Below are 26,037 nucleotides of genomic sequence, written 5' to 3' on the forward strand. Positions count from 1 at the left end.
ACATCTTCATCACACTGCTATTATCTTTTTTATTATAGCCATGCTAGTCAATATGAAATGATATCTCATCATGGTTTGAATTTACATTTTTGCAGTTAATAATTATGTTGATCATCTCTTCATGTGCTAATTAGCCCTTCATATATCTTCTTTGGAGAACTGTTTATTCAAATACTTTGCCCGTTTATTAATTGGCTTATTTGTCTTTTCCATTATTAAGCTGTAACAGTTCTTTGTATATTCTGGATACAAATATCTTTTCAGATACATGATTTACCAAGTATTTTTTCCCATTCTGTGAGTTGTCTTTTCACTTTCTTGACGGTATTGTTTATCAAAAACACTATTATTTCTCTGTTAAGTTGTCTTGACATACTTGCCAAAAATCAATTCACTACAAATATATGGGTTTATTTCTGGAGTCTTAATTCTATTCCATTGATCTATGTTTATCTTTTTGCCAGAACCACCCTGTCTTGATCATTGTACCTTTGTAGTAAGTTTCAAAATTAGGAAGTGTGAATCCTTTCATTTTTTAGTTTCTGCTATTCTGAGTCTCTTGAGATTCCACATGGGTTTTAGGATCACATTGTCAACTTCTAGAAAATAAAAAGGCAGCTAGGATTTTGATAGAGATTATGTTGAATCAATAGATCGATTTGGAGAGTATCACCATTTTAACAATATTAAGTCTTCTGATCCATGAATATGGGATATCTTTTTTCATTCATTTAGATCTTCTTTCATTTCTTTCAACAATGTTTTGTGGTCTTCAGTACACAACTTTTGCACTTCTATTGTTAATTGGTCTTACTTTAATTTCCCTAATCATTTTAAAGTTATTTATTATTTCATGTAATAACCTTTTAAATGATCAGCTCCATGAGATAATTGCCACCATGCTGACTAGCCAGGCAATTTGAATTGTTATATATAAAAACTCTTTAAAGACATGAATTCTCTTTTCTGTTGACTTTGAATCTCTCTCCCACAGTACACAAAGTAAAAGGTACTCTACAGGAAGCTAATTTCTAAGTGCTGAATGAATAATTTTTACTGAAAGTTAATTTATTATAAATTGTGGGAACTGAATGACTATGAACATGGAAATTCAGATAATATGCCAAGAGATATCAGGGAAAGTCACCCCACAAGTGGTTGCTGAAGATTTAAAATATGCAGTCCCTGACTTACAAATGACCTTTGGCTGTATAGCAAATTCTTTAGTTATAAATCTCTTTTTCTCCTCCAGAAATATGCACATCCATGATAGTCAGGGGCTTAGGCACAAGGAAGGCCCTTCAGTCAACAACAGTGGTCACATTTTTTTCTGTAAAGGATTAGATAGCAAATATTTTAGACATTGTGGCTGTCTGTTCTCTGTGACAACTACTCAGGCCATTGTAGCACAAAAGCAGCCATAGACAATAGATAAGCAAATGAGTTTGGCTGTGTTCTAATAAAACTTTGTTTATAAAAACAGGCAGCAGAGCAGGTTTGGGCAGCAAGCTGTAATAGTCAACCTCTGGTCTCTCATGATGCACCTGTAACACAATACTGTCCTTACAAACCTATAGAACTATATGCCATGTGCAGAGGGTGGTTTCAGAAAAAAAAAAAAAAGTTTCATTCTTACAAAGTAGAGTATTAGAAGCACATGTCTACCAGGCATTCAGGTGATCCAGAGGAAGACAAACTCTGCCAACTCTATACCTTTGGTGATGACCAACTCCTAAGGGGGGAACAAGGCTTATGCAACCAGAAAATGAGGAGCTACAACTGCCCAAGCCTTCTGGATTAGTTGGCTAGGGCTGTCATAACAAAGTGCCACAGACTAGGGGGCTTAAACAGCAAAGATTTGTTTTCTCACAATTTTGGAAGTTCGAGATCAAAGTGTTGGCAGTGTTGGTTTCTTCTGAGGCCTCTTTCCTTGGCTTGTAGATGACTGTCTTCTCCCTGGGACTTCACATGGTTTTCCCTCTGTGCATGTCTGTATCCAAATTTTCTCTTCTTATAAAAACACTAGTCATAATAGGTTAGGGCTGATGTTAATGACTTCATTTTGACTTAATCACCTTTTTAAAGACCCTGTCTCAAAATACAGTCACATTCAGAGGTACTAGAGGTTAAGACTTTAATACATGAGTTTTGAAGCAGACACGGTTCAGCCTATAACAACCTTCTTTTTTTTTAAAGATTTTATTTATTTATTTGACAGAGAAAGACACAGTGAGAGAGGGAACACAAACGGGGAGTGGGAGAGGGAGAAGCAGACTCCCCGCCGAGCAGGGAGCCCGATGTGGGACTCGATCCCGGGACTCCAGGATCATGACCCGAGCTGAAGGCAGTCGCTTAACCAACTGAGCCACCCAGGCGCGCTATAACAACCTTCTTTTAGAGGGAACCCAGAAATGCTTAAGTCTGAAGCTAACCCTAAGTTCCCCTTTTCCTTTTGTGTCACCCGTCCCTGGACCTATACTGCCTACTTCCCTTTCCATGACCACCACCAGCTGTGTAAGATCTAGATTTCTTCCTGCTCTGCTCTACCAAAGAACCCTCCAGCTTCTCCCTGATTTCTCTAGCCTATAAAGCATGCTTGAAGCCATCTAAAGATGTATATAGGTTAAAAGTAGCAGGTAATAAACATCCTTTCCCTCTTTCAGAACTTAAATCTTGTTAGGAGAGACATAGTCATACCAGAGAGGTGATTGTATATACAACAGACCAAAGAAAGATTTGCCTATTTTACTGTTAATAGCATTAATTCACATTAACATAGAACTTTACCACCAAAGTGTGTGTGTGTGTGTGTGTGTGTGTATCATTGCTTTTGATCCTGTCAACCTGAAAATTAAAAGCCACAGTGAGAGACAAACAAGCATTTATTTGGGATTAAAGAATTGCAATTCAGAGAATACAGATTCAGGTCAAAACCCAAATAGGTGTCTCACTCATAGGTGAAAGCAGGGAGTTTTATGACGAAAGGGAGGAGGCAATCACATGAGTTGAAGAAAGGAAAGGAAAAAAGTTCTCTATGGGTGTTAACAAGTTAAGCTACTCAGTTATACATTGATTGACTGCTGATTTTATCTTCAGAAAGTCCCCAACTATCGGTCCTGTGATTAGAATGTCCATTCTCCTGCTGACTACTCAAGCAATTGCTTAGAACAATTGTCCCTTGGCCCACTCCAAAGATTTTGGCCCAGTTCAAACAAAGCCCTGGCAGGTTTTCTGCCGGGGCCTCTCGGACTCTACTGTAAAGTGTCTCTGCATGTCAGTTTTTCTCAGTTCCCATGGCAGCTGTGAGGAAAGTAGGACCTCCTCAATTTACAAATCAAAAATCTGAGCTTTAGAGAATTTCAGTGATTTGCCTGAGGATATACAACTAGGTTAGACAACCGGAAAGTTGAGGGCTCTGACTCAGATTTGTGGTTATTGGCTCCTGCTGTTGCTTTATATTGTAAGCTGCCACTTCCTTATTTTAAATGAAAGTGAAGGGGTGGCATTTCTGATTGCAGTAAAGGAAGTGAGGATAGAGGGTGGACTTGCCTGAGGAGGGAGGAGCAGATTCAGTCCTAGGTGAAGGGGGACAAGGTAAGGTAAGCAGGCCGCCATGTTCAGAAAGAACCAAACCCCAACCATGAGAGGGAAAAGTGTGCTTCCCCTCCCTCCACATCTGCTAGGATGATGGTCACCAGACAAAAGTCTGAAGTCCTAGCTTAGAGGAAAAGATGGGGGAGAAAATTTGCAGAGCTGACTGAGCTTCTCCAAAACCATTCCCCGAGAGGAAAGATGGCAGACGACTATCCCAAGAGGTGGCTGCCCCCTACCTACACGAGAGCAGGCTTGGAGAGCCATTTCAGACATTCCCAGCTGATGCTTCTAAATATGCAGCCTTCGTAGGCACAAGTAAGCCTGGGTCTGCCTGCAGCCTGTTTACAGAAGACATGGTCTGTCGGAGACAAAACCTAAGGAGAAATCCTCACATCCGAATAAGTTATGTTGAAAATAAATTGTACAATCCTTCCCTCCCTGTCTTCCAGAAAAGGTTTTTTATTTTCTAAAGGGCATGATGCTTAAATCGTTCCAACCAAGACTGTGCAGAGCTGTTCAAAGGGGCTTCTCTGGCTGCCCTTGGGAGATAGTGACAAAACACATTAGATTGTGAAGCTCTAATTTGAAAAAATGTTTCTAATTCAGATCCTACAGTTTCCTTTAGTAAATTTTGTGGTATTATTTCTCGTTACACTTCCTCTTGGCACTATATATAATCCTACCCTTCTTTTTACCCTTCAGATGGCAGTCAAGAGTTATTGCATCTCTCTAATTCATCACTTAGCTAAGACATATAAAGCATATTGAGTTATTTTAGCCACCTTCTTCAGGCTTAAGTCCTTAATATGATCTCTTCATCGTCCCCAGCACCCTTCTGGCAAAAGATCTCAAATATTGGGAGGAATTTTAAAGATCACCTTAGTCGAGCCACACAATTAATATCCAAATCCCATTCCAGCTGACCAATAAAAAGAACCCCAAATGGCTATTCAGCCTGCAGGTAACTTGAAATCTTGTGAGCTAACCCTTTCTCTATTTGGACAGTAGAAATCTATTTTCTTGGGTTTTGGTTTTTTTTTTTTCGTTGTTGTTACTTTTGTTCTAGTGGCAAAAATTCTGTAGCTTCCAACTATTATTTTGTGCTCTCAGAGCAAAACAGAAATCTACTTTTCACACATGAAGCCAATCAAATACTGAGAATAACTTTCAAGCCCATTGAAATCCCCGACTCCAGCTACAGTCAGGTAGTAAGGGTATACATTAGGTTTAACTATGAATTAAGCAAGTTGTTTACCTACCTACTCATCAGCTTGACTGGAAAATACAAAGAAAGCATCAGAGTGCTATTTCCCAAATTTCCATTCTTCCCATGTCTTCTTTCGGTCGCTGCCCTGCTTGTTTCTCCAGAAGAGACTTGACTTTACATATTTCTCCCATTTATTATGGTAGCCTGTAAGTCCCTACTAGGTGACTGGTGAGAAATCTAACATGTGAATTTAGACTCAGAGTGATCTAACAGAAAACTTATCCTTGTCTGGTAACGTCGTTATATTTTCCGGAGGCCATAGCATTTAACATGAATAAGTACATGATGTTGCAAACATCAGATGACCTAACAGTTTGAAAGGAGTAAGACCTTGAGATCCAGAAAGCACTTTTGACCCTTTTAAAAGTCAACTTTCTTTGTCTAGCCTAGGGCCCAGGGCTGGAGAATAAGAGCAGTATGTCTCGGATTCTAGAATAAACCTACAGTTCAGTGTTGGAAGAATTGTTTATGTAATTTGTTTTGAGAGATGACTCAACACTTCTGGCATAAACTGCAAATCAGCTCAGTTGAACTGCATTTGCATCTGGGAAGTAAGAAGCTTACCATAAGCGTTCTCCCATGATTGCTCATATATTCAAGGGAAGAAAATTCTTTACCCTCATTTCTAGAAATCCCTTCATTCTATGGATGGAGAGCCCGTTAGATCAGCTGTCTATCAAGGCAGAACTCCTAAACCTTTCCTGACTGATGAGAAGCTAAAGGTCTCCCAGGAAGGAAATGCCACTGCATCCTGTGGTTACTTTTACCAGTGTGGCCTTTAAATAAGACTGTCTGTTCCCCTGCCCCTCTCACCCTGATTCCAAATCCTCTGAGACTCCCCGCCTTCTTTTGTTCTTCTAATAATGATGTTTTCACTCTCCTGGACCTGCCAAGCCAGACCTGACCTGCTTAAAGAACTCCAGTGGTCACATTTGCTTCCAGAATGAAAGCCAAAATCAAAACTGGAAATCCAGACTCTTCATGAGCCGTCTGACTCCCACCTACCTTTCTGGGCTGACCTCCCACATTCCTTTCATAAACCGCCTGAGTTAGGCAAAGCTAACCATTATCCTCATCTCCACAAACATACACAGACATTTTCACACCAGCTCTTGGTGTCCTTTCAGCCTGGAATGCCCTTTGCTACTTGTTTCCAAAAGAGTATGTTCTACCTTCCTTCAGAGTCTAACATTGATGCTTCCATAAAGAGCTCTTTGAAACTGCTCAGGATGCCTCCTTCTGAACTCTCTGGGAATTGGTTTGATCTCTTTCTTATGGTATTTACATAGTCTAACATGCACTGTGTTATCATCTTCCTTCCTGACTCTGATAATCTCCTATCCCAGAGCCTCGGACTGTGTTTGACTCTAGTATCTCTCAACAGGTGCTTATCAGATGGCATCAAACTTAGGCCAGCCACTTGAGTTTATTCATCAACTCAAATTCCACCGAAAAGGAAATCAAGAAAGAAAAGATATATAAATGGCATATTTACATGTTCATTTTAGGCCCAAGGGCAACTTTTCAGAACACTGACCTTGGATACTTGATCCAAGGCACATCTGTGGTTATATCACTGAGGCTTTTGTGATAAACATCTTTTACTGTTAGAAAAAAATGAAAAAAAGCTCATAACTTGCTCTCATCGAGTTTTGGTACCGATGAACCCTCCTGGAGGCTATTTTGCATTTCACTCACTGTTGGCAACCTTGCAGGTTTTATTCCACTGGCGCTCTTGCATTCCTCTTAACATTTCTGTGTTGTTCCCTTAAAGTCTTTGGAGTTGTTGCAGAATATCATTATGTCTTGTAATCACTGAGAAAAATGGAACAATTCAATTTCCTACCAACATAACTGGGTAATCCTCCTTTGCTGCTAATTCTGAAAAGGACCGGAAAACACAAAGAAAACATCAAAGTGTGATTTCCTGAAATAATTTTCTTCTCCCCAATGCCTTCTCAAAAGTGACAGCAGAAGCAGAAGAAACAAGGTGCAGCTTCCAGAAGCTAATGATAGTGCTGCCATCCAGGACTGCAATAATTGAGTTTTAATGTCCTGAGCTGTTGCTTGTCATAAATCCTCTATATGTAAAACTCAAGCCTCCGCTAGGCAAGATGAATGGTTAGCAGTGTATATAATATTTATTGAACCTCTTTTTATGTTGCTTGGCAATCTGTGCTACCATCAAACAAGTTGAAATAATTGACATTTAGCACATCAACCTGCTTTTGACTGAGAAGCATGACATTCATGTAGATAGTAAACATTTGGCAATTGCTGTAAATGTCTCCAAATTCAACATCATGACCTTTTCTCAGGTAAATGTTTTTGGATAAAATGTAAATAATGATTCACTGTATGTCAAATACCACAGTATGTCAAATACTGTGCAATGTCAAGTTTACTGTCTTGTTACCCTCCAGAGGTTCATAGATTGGCTGACCTGTTGCATCTTTCAGTGAGTTTTATATTAAAACTCACTATTTTTTATTATTATTCATTGGCTTTCCAAACTTTCTCCCCACAATATTTCTGATTAAGAAGAAGTGTGGTTTGGTTTCATTGTTTAATTAAGTGAAAGTTGGCATTTTAAAAATCCATACTCCGGCATGAAAAAATTAATTCTATTCAGAGGCCTCTAAGCACAAAGATACATTTATGCCTCAGAATCTCTGGAAGTGGTGACTTCAAATCATCCAGTAGAAAGTGAGACTGAAGAATTCCAGGGGCCCATCCTTTCACGAACTCCCAATATCTCTGGGCTTTTCTCCAATCACATAGTAAATGCTAATGTTCTCAAAGCGTAATGTAACTGTATCTAATTGTGCCATTCTATAAAAATTCATCCTCATTCTTCAATGTGGAAAGGATCACTCTAGGGGTGCCTGGGTGGTGCAGAAGGTTGAGCCTTCGACTCTTGGTTTCAGCGCAGGTCGTGATCGCAGGGTGATGAGATCGAGCCCCATGTCGTCTCCACGCTGAGCAGGGTTTCTGCTTAAGACTTTCCGTCCCTCTCCTTCTGCCCCACCCCTGTTTACTCTCTCTCTCTCTCTCTCTCTAAAATACATAAATCTTAAAAAAAAAAATAGGATCACTCTAAGTAATAGTCCAAAAGGTCCTTCCAATTGCACTACTGCATTTAAATCGTTTCCCCAAGAGGAGCTACACATTTCCCAAATTATGTTTACTAGGCACACACCAAGTGCAGATGAAAGTTTCTCATTCCATTCCTTTACTTTCACAAAGCACTCTAGACAGAGTATTTTGCAACTGTTGAAGTGGTTCCATTAAAGTATCTTAACATGACAATAGAGATAGATATGCATTGATGTGCTAAGAATAAAATTAAATCTATTTACATTTTTTCTGATGTTGAAAGATTAGATGAGCATTTGGGCCAGATTTCTAGAGAGGTTCCTACAGAGGAACTCAGCTGATCAGTTAAAAAAAAAATAGGTGTGAAGACCCACTGTGTGCCTGATTTTCACATTGCATTTTGAACATTCTCATTAAAAATTTTTTTAAAGATTTTACTTATTTATTTGAGAATGAGAAAGCGAGAGAGATCACAGAGGGAGGGAGAAGCAGACTCGCTGCTGACTGAACAGAGAGCCCTATGCGGGACTTGATCCCAGGACCCTGAGATCATGACCTGAGCCGAAGGCAGCCACTTAACTGACTGAGCCACCCAGGCGTCCCTCATTAAACATTTTTTAGTTTTATTTAGTGCCTACTCTGAGCAAAAAGGCACACCCTAGACATTGTGGCTTTAGCTCTGGATAAGGCATTGAAATGCCTTTCCTCATAAAGCCTATATGCTGGGGAAACTTTATATTATATATACCTTCTCTTTTTTTCCACAATACCAAGTCACAGTCAAAGCTACTGGAAACTTAGAGACCATTCCTTCCAACACCCTCATTCTATGCATAGAGAACTAGAGTCCTAAGATTTCTCTATGACTTGTCCGAAGCTGTACTCTTCAGCGGCAGAGTGAAATAAGACCTGAGTTCTGCCTCCTAGGGGGCTTGTGATCCTCCCTAGCTCCACTTAATTCATTCTCCAGTTCTTTTAAAATCAAATTACCAATGTCATCTGATACCAAAGTTTGAAAAAAATCATCTGATTCTCATGGAATTGCCACTACATGAAAACACAAAAAAACTCTGCGTACAATATCTCTTAGGACTACTGTCAGACTGTGGTTAAAAATAATAATGATGATGATAATAATATTTTTATTTTTATTTTTTATAATTTTTATAATTTTATAATTTTTATAATTTTTATTTTATTTTTATTTTTTATAATGCCTACTAGCTTCCAGACATATTTCTGAACACTTTATGTATATTAACACCTTTGATCCTCAAGACAACATGATTAAGCAGGTACCATTATCATCTCCACTTTACAAATGAAAAAAATGGAGGCACAGAGAAGTAAAGAAACTTGCTCGTAAATAAAATGTCCATCAAGTTAATGAGTCATTGCAGCCATTAAAAAGAATGAGCTTCCCATGTGTATTGATGCTATAAAGTTTCCAGAGAATACATATACTGTGAAGTGAAAAATATTCATTTATACATGTGTATAAATATATTAAATATATAAATAATATATACATACATACATATATATATACCTGTGTACATATATATGTGCATTGCTATTGTTTGCTTTGTTTTAATCACCAGAGAACTTTGTCAAAATATACTTTCCATGGTCCTAACCCTAAACTACCAAATCAGAATATCTCTAGATAGGATCTACACCATGGATTACAAATAGATGATTTATATGAGCACTCTTGCTGAAGACTGACTGCCTACTGCAACTGAACTCAGCAGGGAAGCAGAGTTCTAATTAACTGATTAGAATAAGTTATATGAAGTTGTGAAATCCAAAAACCTTACATTCTCAGGATATTCATATTTTTATAAAGGAACAAATATGCTAGTAAAATACACATGAGAGGAGCAAGAACCTGCAGCCTTTGCTAACATTAAGCATCCATGAAATCTCTCCCATCACCAATATGCCAGAAAAACAGCGTTCAGAATTTTAATTGTTAATCCCTGATTTAGACCATTGAACTGCAATGCCCTTTAAGGCTAAACCAAATTTTAAATTGAATTCACTTGAAGGAGTTCATTGGTGACCTTTGAGAAATCAATTGGATAGTATCCCAGGAAAATAAAATGATTTAACTTCCCTATAAATTGATGACCTTAAAAGACATGTGCTATCCCTACCAAATATGGGAGAGCACTTTTCACAGTTCACAGTTTGATGCAGCCTGTGTTGTCCCAATGGGAAACTTTCAGTCTCCACAAAAAAAAAAAAAAGAGAGAGAGAGAGAGAGTGAAGGGATGGACACTTCTGAATTTGGTCATTGGATAAATATTTAGCAATTTTTGTAAGCACTTATTTTGGACTTACCCATTCATTGTTTTGACTACTTGAATAAAAATTAAAGTCACTTTTTTATGTTTTTAATTCCAGTTAGTTAACATACAGTGTAATTTTTTTTCTTTATTTTATTGTGTTATGTTAGTCACCATACATTACTTCATTAGCTTTTGATGTAGTGTTCCATGATTCATTGTTTGCGTATAACACCCAGTGCTCCATTCAGTATGTGCCCTCTTTAATACCCATCACCAGGCTAACCCATCCCCCACACCCCCCAGAACCCTCAGTTTGTTTCTCAGAGTCCACAGTCTTTCATGGTTCGTCTCTCCCTCCAATTTCCCCCCCTTCATTTTTCCCTTCCTTCTCCTAATGTCCTCCATGCTATTCCTCATGTTCCACAAATAAGTGAATTCATGTGATAATTGACTTTCTCTGCTTGACTTATTTCACTTAGCATAATCTCCTCCAGTCCCATCCATGTTGATGCAAAAGTTGGGTATTCATCCTTTCTGATGGCTGAGTAATATTCCATTGTATATATGGACCACATCTTTATCCATTCGTCTGTTGAAGAGTATCTCAGCTCTTTCCACAGTCTGGCTATTATGGACATTGCTGCTATGAACATTGGGTTGCATAAGGCCCTTCTTTTCACTACATCTGTGTCTTTGGGGTAAATACCCAGTAATAGTAGTTTCAGGTGTACAATATAGTGATTCGACACTTACATACATCACCCTGTGCTCATCACAAGTGCCCTCCCTAGCCCTCATCACCTATTTCACCCATCTCCCCACCCACCTCCCCTCTGGTAACTATCAGTTCGTTCCTTATAAAGTCACTTTTCTTTTTTATTAAAATCTTTATTTTAAAAGCAATACATTCTCTTTTCTAAAAAAGATGAATTTGTATATAGACTAACTTTTAGAGGTAGTCATGGAAATGAAATGTTCAGAATATAGATATAAAAAAATAGTAGCTCTCACCATGACTTGTCATAACTATCCAATGAATACACCTCCCATGAGTGGCCCTAGTCTGACCCTGTGCTCTCTCTGTCAGGGGCCCAGGATCCCTGAAAATCTAGATTCAGGGGCACCTGGGTGGCTCAATTGGTCAAGTGGCTGACTTGGTTTAGGATCCGGTTGTGATCTTAGGGTCCTGTGATCCAGCCCTGGTGGAGCCGCACCTTGGGCTCTGCACTCAGCAGGGAGTCTGCTTCAGGAGTCCCTCTCTCCCTCTGCCCCTACCCCTGCTTCCTCTCTCTCTCTCTCTTTCTCTCTCTAAAATAAACAAAGAAATCTTAAAAAAAAAAAAAAAAAGGAAAGAAAATCTAGATTCAAGAGTTGCTTTCATGTGGCTGAACCTTATTTCTATATTTCTCATGGATACCAATGGACTTCCCTAAATGATATACAACCTATTGCTGAGAACCCCCAACTCTAGAGACACATCCCAAGCAGCCCTAGACCTATGGAAGCCCAAACCAGGCTCCGGTGTTTTAGCTAGAGACAGCAGCAGTCCTTTCAGATATCCCTGTGATTGACTGCAACCACCAGTTCCTAATTTTCATGACATTTATTAGTTTAATATATTTACCAATAATGTAAACAAGTGAGTACAAAGTATAGACAGAACAGTGAGATGACTCTTGTTCTGGGAGATCAGCAGAATCTCGGAGGCAAACTACGAACCTGTCCAGAAGATAATGACAGAGGTATTAAGATGTCCCACGTTTCCTCTGTTTTCAAGAAGCATTTGGCAGTTACCATCTGACTCTCAGTAAACAAAGAGTTGGGTCCTAACTCCTATCTGCCTAGCCAGCAGAGTTAAACACTGCTTCTCAGGGCAGCCTTATATAAATAAGTTATGGACAATATATTGCCAGCTTCCCACCACCTAATAGCATCATGTATTTTTTATGTATTGTTGGGATTGGTGAGTTGGAGGCATATCCATTGAGATGGATAATGGTTGTGCTCTTTTATGCACTTAGCCTTCTTATTGAGAACTGCATTAATCTTGTGTTTTATAATGGTGAATGCCAAAGAGGTGTCTCTCCCTCTCTGTTTAAAAAAAAAAAAAAATCCGGTTTTGGCTTCCAAAGTACTTGCTACTTCTGTTTATCCCTTGTTTAGACATTTTTATTAGTACAATTGTTTTTGGAAGCGTAAACCAAAAGCTGGAATCTAAGGAGACCGAATTCCTGTGGAGCAGATTTATGATCCAATATGAAAAACTCTTGTACTTTGAAATGCAGTCCCCAAAGTCAAGAAGGATTTAATGTCAGAATGTTTTTAAATCATTTCCTAGAGGAGATCTAATGCAAGTGCCTGGAGATTGCAAGGTTCCAACAAATGGAGTTAAATTTCAGATTAATTTGCATTGATATCAAGGAGTATTAGGTAATTTAACCATCATTAGTTTCAAATTGTTATACAGATTAAATAGCTATTTTATTCTAAATGCAAACACGATGGCAAAACATGGAACTATTATTTAATTGTTTTAAATAGATTGTAATTTTGAATATTTCTAGTATGACAGATTTTCCCAAGCCCTCTGAAATAAGCAATGCTGCAAATGTGAGAACAAGCACCAGTCAGTGTAAACACACCATTACACTGTAGACGAGAAAGCTTAAGCAGATACGAGGATTTTTGCAACTGCAAATCTACGCTGACATACCAACAAATTTCCCAGCTTACAGAACATCAGTGGTAGAAGGGACCCTTAAAAATGATCTAGACTAGCAGCTTTATTTTATAGTGGACAAATGTGTGTGGGTAACTGGATTATCACACAGCTGTTTAGAGGAAAAGATTAGGTAAGAATGTAGGGCTCGGTCTTCTACAATGTTCTTTCCCCCACACCATACCAGGTCTATATGACCTTAGAAAACCAAAGCAGGAGTGTGTGCATGAAATTATTTGCCATCCTTCAATGACAATTTGAAGGACCCCATGATCACTATGGGGGAATCTGGCTTTAATATTTTGTAAAAATGAAACTAGGTAATAAACAGATTGTTTTTGTCTGTCGTGTACAATACTAACCACTTTTTTTCTATTTTTGGTCTTTCATTTTTATTGATGGTTCATGGAACTTATTTTTACTGTTTCTCTTAACCTGGAAACCATCCTTTTTTTTTTAAGTTTTTATTTTCATTCCAGTTAGTGTTATATTAATTTCAGGGTCAGAATATAGTGATTCATAACTTCCATACATCACCGGGTGCTCATCCCCTATTTCCCCCATCCCCCACCCTCTTCCCCTCTGGTAACCATCAGTTTGTTCTCCATAATTAAGAGTCTGTTCCTCGGTTTGCCTCTCTCTCTCTCTCTATCTCTTCCTCTCCCTCTTTTTTCCCTTTGCTCATTTGTTTTGTTTCTTAAATGCCACATATGAGTGAAACCATATGGTACATGTCTTTCTTTTTTTTTTTTTTAAAGATTTTATTTATTTATTTGACAGAGAGACACAGAGAGAGAGGGAACATAAGCAGGGCGAGTGGGAGAAGGACAAGCAGGCTTCCCGCTGAGCAGGGAGCCCGATGCAGGGCTCAATTCCAGGACCCCAGGATCATGACCTGAGCCGAAGGCAGGCGTGTAACGACTGAGCCACCCAGGCGCCCCTGTACATGTCTTTCTTTAAACCAACTTTAAGTTGTTTTCTGATCTTTGTTGCTTTCACCTGGGGTGTAGTAATTGTGACTACTGTGTTAAAATTTGAAAAGAAATATCTTTGTTATTGTGATGAGGTTATGAAGAGCTATTACATCTCTAACACCAATTACTCTATCGCATGGACACATTTTCATGCTAAGCCTAAGAATGTAATTAAGATCATCAGAATAAGGATCTGAGAGGACAAATCTGATGTTTATAAGTTGACATGCTTATATAAATATTAAAATTGAAATGTTGCACTGTTGGTGGGAATGTGAACTGGTGCAGCCCCACTATGGAAAAAGGGTATAGCAGCTCCTCAAAAATTAAAAATAGAGCTACCATATGATCCAGCAATTCTACTTCTGGGTATTTATCTAGAGGAAACAAAATCACTGTCTCAAATAGATATCTGCACCTCTATGCTCACTGTAGCATTGCTAACAATAGCTAAGACACAGAAACAACCTAAGTGTCTGCCAATGGATAAAGGAATAAAGAAAATATGTTTTATATATATATATAAATATATTTTATATTATATATAATATATAAATGAGATATATATTATATATGTCATTCTATATTGTATATAGAATATGTGATGAAATATATATAAATAAATAAATGAAATACTCAGCTATAAGAAAAAGAAAATCCTGCCATTTGTGGCAACATGAATGGCCTTTGAGGGCATTATGCTAAGGGAAGTAAGTCAGACAGAGGAAGACAGATCACTGTATGATCTCACTTATACATGAAATCTTCAAAAACCTGAATTCGTGGATACAGGAAACAGATTGGTGGTTGCTGGAGGCAGGGGTTGGGGGGTGTGCAGAATGAGTGAAGGTGGTTAAAAGCTACAAAGCTATACCAGTTGTAAGATAAATACATCCTGGGGATGTAAGGTACAGCATGACTACTATAGTTAATCATATTGTCTTGTATATTTGAAAGTTGTTAAGAGAGTAGATTAAAAGTAGTAAAAGTTCTTAACAAAGAAAAAAATGTGTAACTGTGACATCATGGCTTTTAGACTTCCTGCAGTTATCATTTCACAATATGTACATATAGCAAATCATTAGGTTGTACACTTAAAGCTAATACAATGTTACATGTCAATTCTCTCAAGTTTTAAACATCGAAATGTATTTGTATTGCAATAGCTAAAACGTATTGAGCACTTTTTGCGTGCTAGTCCTTGCCAAGTGGGCATATATTTGTTTCCATTGGCTTTTTAGAATAAAATTATAAGGTGAATAGGGTTAATATTCCTGTGTTCAGTTGAAGAAAGAGAAGTTCAGTGAACTTGGTGAAGATCCCATTGCTAGCCAAAGATAGAATGAGATTCTGATCTTTGCAGCCTGATTCCAGAGCCATTTCTTATTGACCACTATGATCTAACTGCTATGCCATACTTCCCGTCTTAGATTCTGATACTTAACTGGCAACCCAAACTTGATCAAAATAGTGGTCTTGGCAAACCTGACTCCAGAAACAGCATAATCAGAAAACAACAACATGGTTTCACTGAAGGGGTCCAAAAGCAACTCATTAAGAGCCTCACTTGGAGCAGATTTAGGACCTTTCCATTCTTTAACTATGCAGATAACTTCACAAGATTTGAAAGCTCTTTTTCCAAAAGCCTCAGTCCATTGCTTTCAATTCCTTATGCAAATTAATTTACAGATATGTAAATGCCAACTCACAACAGAAACACAAACCTGATAAATCTGTAATGAATGCAACCTTTATTAACAGTCTACGGTTCCAATGAGAAATCTTGTAATTTACAGCAGTGGCATAATTATTCTATTTCCTGTAAATAGCTACTGTAGTGATACCAAGTTTGTAACTTGTCACATGGGTGATAGCACAAGTACATATAGAGCTGTTTGTTTTAATAAGTCAGATACATGGATGGGTATCCTCTAGCAATAACATTATGAAAAAAATTTATGAATGTGCAGGAACATTTACTTAATGGAACAAATTAAAACATTAAATAAGAAGAAAATATGATGGACAATGAACCGCAGCACACAAATAAACAAAATGTTCTGCGTATTTAACAATGTTTGCCTTGTTGCCTCTATATGTATCCATTTGTGCCATGCTTTTAGTTAATCTCAGAGTGACAGATGTCACTGCAATTGCATCCCATGTGAAGAGAAGCAATTGCATCAAAGAAGTTACAAAATGATGAACCTAAAATCAGTCGGCATACATGAGCACATGTAGAAATACTTTGGAGTCCTATTTCTGAAATACTGCTATTAAATACCATAGAATGACTTAATTATCTGATGTCACTGTTTTGAGGAAACTTTCCATTATTTTACTTCGAAGTCTAAAATATTGATAATGAGGGCGCCTGAGTGGCTCAGTCGTTAAGCGTCTGCCTTCGGCTCAGGTCATGATCCCAGCGTCCTGGGATCGAGTCCCACATCGGGCTCCGTGCTCGGCAGGAAGCCTGCTTCTCCCTCTCCCACTCCCCCTGCTTGTGTTCCTGCTCTCGCTGTCTCTCTCTCTGTCAAATAAATAAATAAAAATCTTAAAAAAAAAATAAAATAAAAATAAAATAAAATATTGATAATGAGATGATTCATAGAGAGTGATGACAGTAACATTTTACCTTTGTTATCTCTTGAAATGTCACTTGGTTTTATGGACTTTTATAGGCACTTGTTTCAAGTAATTGTGTCCTACAAATCAGTGAAATCAGATGTGTAATGTCAGAAAAGAAAAAGATGCTCCAGCCTAATTTTACCCCACATTTTCTAGATTGAAAGTCACAGTGATGCATTTTCACATTAACTTAGTCTGCTCAAAGAAGTACATCTTGGATAACTCCAGGACAACAGAAAATGTTGTAGTAGGTCTTAAGTTAGTGATCCTCATGTTTTCCCCATAACACCATGTGTTGTGTTTTGTTTTGTTTTGTTTTCCTATCTTCTTGCTCTGTAATTGTCTGCTTACTGGTCTATCCCCTACCCTTGAGCTGGATGATTATGACTTCTTCCTCACTGAATCTTCATGTTGCTCTTTGGATCCTCAATGCTGGCACAACAGGCATGTGATATCCAGTTGTTGAATTGAGAAAGGAGGGAAAGGAGAGGAGAAAAAAAAGGAAGGAAGGGAAGGGAAGAGGAGGGGAAGGGAGGGGAGGGGAGGGAATGAGAGGGGAGGGAAGGGAACGGGAGGGAAGGGAGGATGGAAAGGAATGGGAAGGGCAAAGAAAGGAAAGAAAGGAGGAAGGAAGGGAAGAGAGAGGAAGAAATTCTGCTCCATCCTCTTCATAAACTAAGAGACTCCACCCTTGTAGTCCTAGCAATGGCCCATATGTGAAGGAAGTAAAATTTCCAGATGAAGATATTCATGCAGATACTAATGATATCAAGAAAAAGCACCAGCACCATGTTCTGCTGCTTGTAATTTAGAGAAAATTCCTCTGGTTACAATGTACTTGGAGTTCCATTCAATTAGGTTAATCAAGCATGAGATCATACTGATCATTGTTTTTTAATAATAATTTAAAAACACTCAAGTAGTGTTTATTAAGTGTCTGGTAAGGGTCCGATATTATGTTAGCCACTGAAAGAAAAGCAAAAGAAGTTGTGCAATCATCCATTCATTCAGCATTTATTGAGGGTCTAGTAATTTGCCAGATGTGCTGAACAGTTTCTCTGCTCTTGAGATAATTACATCGTTCCTGGGAAGCCAAAACAAGCAAGTGTAAAATAGGGCACTATGAGAATGCGGAGATAGACATCAGCATTTAGTAATAAAGGTAGTTTTAGCCAACATTTAGTAAGTACTTGCTATATGTCAGTCAAGGTGCTAAACATTGCACGTGCATTATTTTATTTATTGCTCACTGTACTATATAATCATTGTCATTGAAATCCACAGTTTGCAGCTGAGAAATCTCAGCTCAAAGCAGTTAAAAATAATTTGCCGAAGTCACCTGCTACTCAATTGTCTTTCTGGCTCCAAAGTTCACATACTTAAACATCATACTCTACAACCACTGATCACCTGCCTAAATTTTGGGATGTAGGTAATATATTCTAAGGAATAGAAATTCTGTTTTGGCTAAAATTATTTTTTTTAAGATTTTATTTATTTATTTGAGAGAGAGAGACAGGGATAGTGACAGAGAGCACAAGCAAGGAGGAGAGGGAAGAGCAGGCTCCCCATTTAGCAGAGAGCCCGACTCAGGGCTCGATCCCAGTATCCCAAGACCATGACCAGAGCCGAAGGCAGACGCTTAACTGACTGAGCCACCCAGGTACCCCTAAAATTATTTTTCTTAAAAGTTTCATGGGGGTGCATGGGAGGCTCAGTCGGTTAAGTGGTGGACTCGATTTCAGCTCAGATCATGATCTCAGTGCCTTGAGATCTAGACCCGCATGGGGCTCTGCACTGAGATGGAGCCTGCTTGAGAGTCTCTCTTTCTTCTCTCCCTCTGTCCCTCCCCCCAGTTTGTGTGCTCGCTCTCTCTCTCTCTCTCAAAAAAAAAAAAAGTTTCATAGAAGAGATAAAACTTGAGATACAAGTCTTGAATGTTGGCATGATTTATATTATTTGAATAAATAAAAGAAAAAATTGATAATATCAAGGTGAAGGCAGAGGATAGTAAGTTCAAACATGTGAATGCAAATTTATGCAAAATGATGAGATCTGTCAAGGTGCAGATAATTTAATGGGATGGAAGTTTTGGCCCATAACTCGACCAACAAATATGACCAGGATGGTAACCTAGAGCCCATGAACCACCATCCTCTTCTGTCCCATCACTACTTAGTTATTGATACCAAATTCTGTTCCCGTCAGTTCCCTTTTGAATCAGTTTTCTCCTTTCCCTCTCTACCACCAAAATCTTAGTTCAGGGCCTTACATTTCCTTCCTGGGATTAGTGCTCCAAAACTAACTTGCTTTGCATCCCCATGAAAGTTACTAAATCCCTCTCAGATCCTCAGTTTTCCTATCAGAGAAGTGGACAAGATGATAAAACCTGTCTCTCAGGCTAGTGTACACTTTAAATAAGATACTACATGAAAAGTGCATAGCTCTGTACTATTTGCCTGGCAAATATTATGAACTCAATAAATATTAGCTTTGCCATATTCTTATTTCATCTTGTTATGTTGTCTCCCCTATTTTCTAGCTTCTAAACTATGGCTAGAATTAATCTTTCCAAAAATGTATATCTGATCATTTCAGTCTCCTGCCTTAAAATTTTCCAGTGATTTCTTATTGTATCAAGGATGAAATCCAAACTGCTTACTCTGGTATTGACCTTATAAGCCATTCATTCATTGGAAGATTAATTTAATTTTAAAAGTAAGGAAACCCCTTCTATGTGCCAGGAACTATTCTAGATATACAACAACAACAAGAACAACAAAAACACACTTGGTAGGGACGCCTGAGTGGCTCAGTTGGTTAAGCGTCTGCCTTCGGCTCAGGTCATGATCCCAGGGTCCTGGGATTGAGTCCCACATCGGGCTCCTTGCTCAGCAAGGAGCCTGCTTCTCCCTCTGCCTGCCTCTGTCTCTCTCTCTCTGATAAATAAAATCTTAAAAAAAAAACACACACTTGGTAATTCAAAGTCTAGAATTTAAGATGATGTTCTGGTCTAGAAATTGAGATTTGGGCTCATCATCATTATGGTCAAACAGTGCGTATGACTGAGGTGGCTGGTGGAGAATATGAAGTGTGAGAAGAAAAAAAGGGTCAAGAATAAAACCTCTGAAACCACCAATAGTTAAGGGACAAAGGAAGAAGAGTCTATGAAGGAGACTGAGAAGGAGCAATTGGGAGAAATGTAATGGGAACCAGATGAGGCTGCCATTAAAGTCAAAGGAGGAGGAAGCGAAGGAGGGAGTGGTCAACCACAGAGGTAAATAGATCCTGCACTTAGAAAGCCATCCATAATGTGTATGTACCATGACAAGGGTGGAAACCTAACCACAAGAGCTTGAAAACAGAATGGCAGGTAAGACAAGGAAAGCAGGATTATAGGCTATATTTTTAGGTGCCTTTTGGTGAATGAAAGAGATAGATCACTCCACTCCCGCCCCTGCATCCCTACACAGCCAAGGGCTGAATTTTCTTTGAAGGGAAGATTTCAGTGGCCAGTAATTTTCAACCCTGGCTACTTATTAGAATGATTTCAAGAAACTTTAAGAAGTAATGATGTCCAAACCAAATGCAAACCTTCTTATCCAACTGATTTTGAAATAGATCTGATATCTATATTTTTTAAAGTTTCAAAAGTGATTTGAATTTGCAGCCAGTTTAGAGAAGCATTATCATAGCTGACATAGGGAAGAAACCAAGCACAAGCCTCCTGACTATTTCACAGAAGAAACTTGTAGATTCCTGTTGCGTGAGAGGGACTACCTGTAATAATAACCAACATGTTTTATGCATTTATGCTGCACTGTGCCCAGAAATTGATGTATACCATCCCAATGTATCTTTACAATCACCAGATAAGTAAGTATTATAATCATCTCCCTTGTATAGCTGTGGAACCTGAGGGTCAGGGAGGTTAGTACTTCAGCAAAAGTCAGCTAGCAGGTGGAGCAGAGGTAGGAGTCACAGGAACCCGAGATGTGTGCCTTAATCTGCTGCCTGCCATGTTTAAATCACCAGTCCCACCACAAAGTGCCATGGCTGGCAATGCAGAATAACCAAATATCAGTTCCCACAGGTACACAGACCAAAGGAAAAAGGCAGAAATGATAATTTAAGACTAACACAAAATGAACTATATTATAGGTTCTACTAGAATATTCAGGAACATCATCTTGTCAATTTCCAAAGTTATCCTTCCATCATTTACTTGGCTAACTATATACTGCACAAATTCAATTACCAGATCCAGCACAATCTAGATAAACCACTAGACAGATAATTAATTTTGCTTAAACCTAACACTGAACCTGAATGGCATTTCTATTCTACCTTCCTAAGTGACCCAAAATTGAATGGATACAATGACATAAACCTAAATAATGATTTAGTAGAGCAATTACCAAACGTTTAAAAATTTTTTCCTAAATTGTCTGCATGATAAAGAGTACCAAATTTGCACATAAGTGAAAGTTTGTAAATTACTCAAGACAGGTGAGCAGAAGAGTATCACCAGCTGCCCTAAATTGTAACTCATTGTAACTAAAATTCATTTCAGTGCACACACAAATAAATCATGCCTGTCCTCAAGGAGTAGACATAAATATGTTCTCGTGTGTGCATGAGTGCAATATTCACATGTTCCTTAACGTGGAAGAACTTAGATCAATCACAGCATCTGCAGCTGCCCTGACAGCAACAGCATTACAGGATCTAAATAAACAATGGATACTTTTTTAATTTGTAAGTGACAGAATGAAGAATATTGTGGCGTTTCCCCACCAGACTGTAACAATATTAAGGTAAATCAAATTTTGCACCTCATTTATTTAACAATGTCGTTTTTCAGTTGCTATAGGGTTTTTTAGCCTCTCAAAATACAAGGCTGCACAAATTTCCCAGAACTTATTTTTGAAAAGAAAAAAAGACCTGTTAGCTCTTGAACACTTAATTATAATTGGCTACGCTTCTTTTCTTTTATTAAGTGATAATTTATGAAAGACTACTTCAAGATCGTCTAAAATGCCTGCCTTTGGAAAGACTGAAGCAAGGGAATATGTAATCACTATGTAATGTAATCAGAATATTTAATTAACATGTAATCATAAAAGAAGAAAATAGTCTCATAGCATTTGTGCCCCAAAGTCAACAACGGGACTGTATTTAAAAGGCTATATATGTTTTTAAAAATATTTTAATGGAGATAACACTGTTTTTTAATAAAATATTTGCTCAATAATTCTTTTATTTTAAGCAGAAAATAAAGCACTTGACCAAGGACAGCACTGAAAGGATACTGCCTCTGGTTCTCCAATCAGTTCACATACCCTTTCGTAGTCCCCAGCGGCCACAGAGCTCCTGATCACTCTCCACGGCAAATGCTCCTCTGGTCCCATCCTCCTCCATCCACCCCAAAAATTTCTTCTTTCTCTTGAGTCTTGGGTTACTATTTAGGGCTATCCTCCAAAACCAAGGCTTTCTTTGTTATTGTTAATTTCTGGTCAATTTTTTTTCCTATTTCGGGATCCATAGAAACATAAAGAAATGCAATCATAGAATATCACTGAGGATGGGGGAGGCTACATAATTTTGTACACCAAATCAATGGCAAAATGCAGGTCAAGAGATGAGTTTGATTAAGAATTAGAAAGGTAGGGCGCCTGGGTGGCTCAGTTGGTTAAGCGACTGCCTTCGGCTCAGGTCATGATCCTGGAGTCCCGGGATCGAGTCCCGCATCGGGCTCCTTGCTCGGCGGGGAGTCTGCTTCTCCCTCTGCCCCTCCCCCCTCTCATGTGCTCTCTCTCATTCTCTCTCTCTGAAATAAATAAATAAAATCTTTAAAAAAAAAAAAAAAAGAATTAGAAAGGTAATACAACTATAACAGCAGACATAGCCCAGAATCAAGTGCCTTTTATACATTCCCCTATTCGTGGACACTAGGTGGTTTAAAATTTATTACTTTTTTTGAAAAGCTGCAACAAACTTTTTGTATATATCTCCTTGGATACATGTGTGAAAGTTTCTTTAAGTCAGGTACCTAGAAGAGTTGCTAGGTGGCAAGGAGTACAAATATTCAAGACATCTACCTACTACAAAATGGCTTTCCAAAGTGGTTGTAACAATTAACACACCCATCCACAGTCTGGAAGAGTTCCTTTTCCCTTATCCTCGCCAACTCAATAGAGTCTGACATTTTAATTTTTGCCAATTAAGTAAGTTAAAAAGAATACTTTATTTCTTCAGTTTGTATATCTCTGATTATTAATAAAGTTACATTTCCCTTTACATGTATTCTGACCAATTTGATTTCCTCTTCTCCTTCTCACTGAAACTCATTGTCCAGTTTCATTTGCCTAGTTTTCTGGTGAGTTCTTTTTTATGGGTTTCTAGAATTTTCTTACATCTTCCTTATATTAAAGACACTAATTCTATATAAGTTATATATGTCAAAATTTTTTCTTAGTTTTTACATTTCTTTAAGTATATATTTCATCCATTATTATATCAATTATACTTTAATTTTGATGTAGTCAAATTTATAAATCTTCTTTAGAGTTGTGGTCTTTGTATCTTGCTTAAGATGTCCTTTTCTGTTCCCAGATGATCAGTTTATCTCCTGTATTTTTTTCCTAATAGTTTCAAAATTTTGTTTTTCACCTTTAGGCATTTAATCCACACAAAAGTGATTTGTGTATGATGTGAGATAAGGGACTAGATTATATTTTTCCTGCATTTTAAGTCATTTTATCATCTTATCATGTGTTAAATAGTCCATCTCCTGCCCACTTGCAGAAGGCACCCCTCATATAAGTTCTCACATAAGACGAATCTGCTTCTAGACATTATATTCTGTACCACTCAGCAATTTGTTCTTATTCCAGAACCTCATCATTTTACATTCCTCTATATTATATCATATGTTTTAAATTAAGCTTTATTGTTACCTGATACAATAATTGTCTTACCTTTGTTTTTGCCTATTTCTTCTGTTTGTTTTGTTTTTACAATTGTCTTAGATATTTGGGGGACTTATTTCCCATTTTAATTTTTGAATCCATCTCTTAAATTCCAAAAACTTAGTGATGGGATTTTAATTGCAATTGCATTGAACTTAAAAACTGACTTGGAAGGAAAATGGCATCTTCATTATTGTGAGTCTTCCCATTCACATTCATGAAACTGGTATTTTTTTTATTACTTCAAGACTCCTTCAATGTTCTTCAACAAAGTTTTGTAATTTTCCCCATGAGAATCTAACATATCTTCTGTTAAATTTGCTCCTGGCAACCTTAGAAATGGTATTGCCAATATGAATGGGATTTTCTAATTGATTATATTTTAGATATAGGAGATCTATTAATTTGTGTTTGTTAATCTTGTATATATTGATTTTCCTATAATCTTTTGGTAGCTATAATATTTTGTCGGTTGATTCTCTCAGATTATGTCTGTAGATGATCATTTGCCGTCTGCTTTTTTTTAAAAAGATTTATTTTATTTTATTTATTTATTTGATAGAGAGAGAGACAACGAGAGAGTGAACACAAGCAGGGGGAGTGGGAGAGGGAGAAGCAGGCTTCCCTCCAAGCAGGGAGCCCGATGTGGGGCTCGATCCCAGGACCCTGGGATCATGACCTGAGCCGAAGGCAGACGCTTAACCACTGAGCCACCCAGGCACCCCCGTCTGCTTTTTCTTTATAGTTCTATAAATTGTAGTTCTGTTTCTTGTCTTACCTTGTTAGTTAGGTTCATGAGAACAAGTTGCATGAAGGTTGCATGATTATAATATCTTTGCCTTATAAAGTGTATTAATGGAAATGCTTTTAAATTTTATGAGGTTTATATAACTGTTTATATAACTTTTGGTTAGATGCTCTCATAAATTTCCTGTTCAACACCTAGCTTCTCCATGGATTTATGGTTTCTCTCATTAGTAAATGGTATCTGGAAACCACACCCTGAGCCAAGAGATGCTTATTGTCCCTTGCCATTTCGTTGTTTGTTTTTTCTCCCCCTTAGCCTTTTTAATTAACAAATGAGAAGATAATCTTTTACATAAATACATATCATGACTTTATACTAATATCTCCGGTTCAAATCTATAATTATAGAGTTTCTTTTTAGCCTCATTGGTCTCACATCTGTGTCATTCTTTCCCTAACATGGAAAACCTTGGTTTTCAATAGTGTCAATATAAACATTCATTTTCTTTATCCTTCAATACACACAACAGCCTCAGAATAATATTAGTTAAGTGTACATTTTAGTTCTTTTTGTCCTTACGGTATACACCTCAAAATGTAGTCCAATTACCTTATAAAAATAACTTGTAATAATTCCTCTTTGTGTAGCTATTGTTCTTTCATCCCTAATACTTTAGATGGTAATTATTCAATTTGTTGTCTCTGGACTGTCTTGCATTGAACCTAACTTTGTACATATTAAAGTTTCTATAGGTCTTAAGAGAAACCCAATAGTTGAGTTCAACCTTCCATGGGACATTTACCAGTGCCTCTGCTAAGACCCTAAAAGTTTCACTGATTATGAACTATTTTACATTGATTTGTGGCTCCAAGTTTCATCATCTTTCGGTAGAAATTTAAGGTGCCTACACTCAAGGTGATTCTGTTTCCTTCCACAGTAGAGTATGAATGCTTGTCTTTCTGGCTTACAAGCAAAGATTTTTCAATTCCTACTGATGGACTAGGGAGTGATTTCACAGCTACTTCCAATGAACAGGAATGCTGGTATCATCTCTCAGATAGGCGTGGGCATCTTCTTTAACCTATAGGTCTAAAGGTGAGTTTCATCCTAGAAAGCCCCTCTCACCACTATCACTTTTCACATCCTCTTTATTTGGCTACCTAGAGTTTTCTGGTTTCGTCGCAAACGTAGCTGTCTATTCCTTAGTATTTAAATAGTTTAGCCTAGTGCTCACTACAGCAGCGCATAGAATAAAAATAGTTTAGCCAACGTGTCTATGCATTTTAAGAAATGACGGAATCCCCTGCATCTGTTAAGGTCACAGCCTTGACCAGAAGTCTCAGATGTTAAACTTGTACAGATAGGTTCACATGGTCTATAAAATCCAGGTGAAATTTGGAAGCTTTCTTCATCCAGATATTTTGATATTTGTAAACATCTGAATAATTGACTGAATTTTTTTACCTAGACACTTGAGTTCATGCAGATGTGCATCCAGTTTAATTTCTTTGTATGTATTTCAAAAGGTTTTCAAACCTTAATCTATATCCTGTAATATTTTGACCTTGAGCATGATACAGAAGCGCTCAGGTGCTCAATGGGATGCTCTGCTGCATTTTAGATCATGAGACTTGAACAGAGTTTCGAATACACTGAAGAAAGTCTAATAGATCCTGCAAGTTTGAAAGCTTTTTCCCTGGGTGTGCATTAAGTGATTTGTAAGCGCACTATCTTGTCCAGTTCATT

Source organism: Neomonachus schauinslandi, chromosome 8 (assembly GCF_002201575.2).
Source record: "Neomonachus schauinslandi chromosome 8, ASM220157v2, whole genome shotgun sequence".
Classification (NCBI taxonomy): domain Eukaryota; kingdom Metazoa; phylum Chordata; class Mammalia; order Carnivora; family Phocidae; genus Neomonachus; species Neomonachus schauinslandi.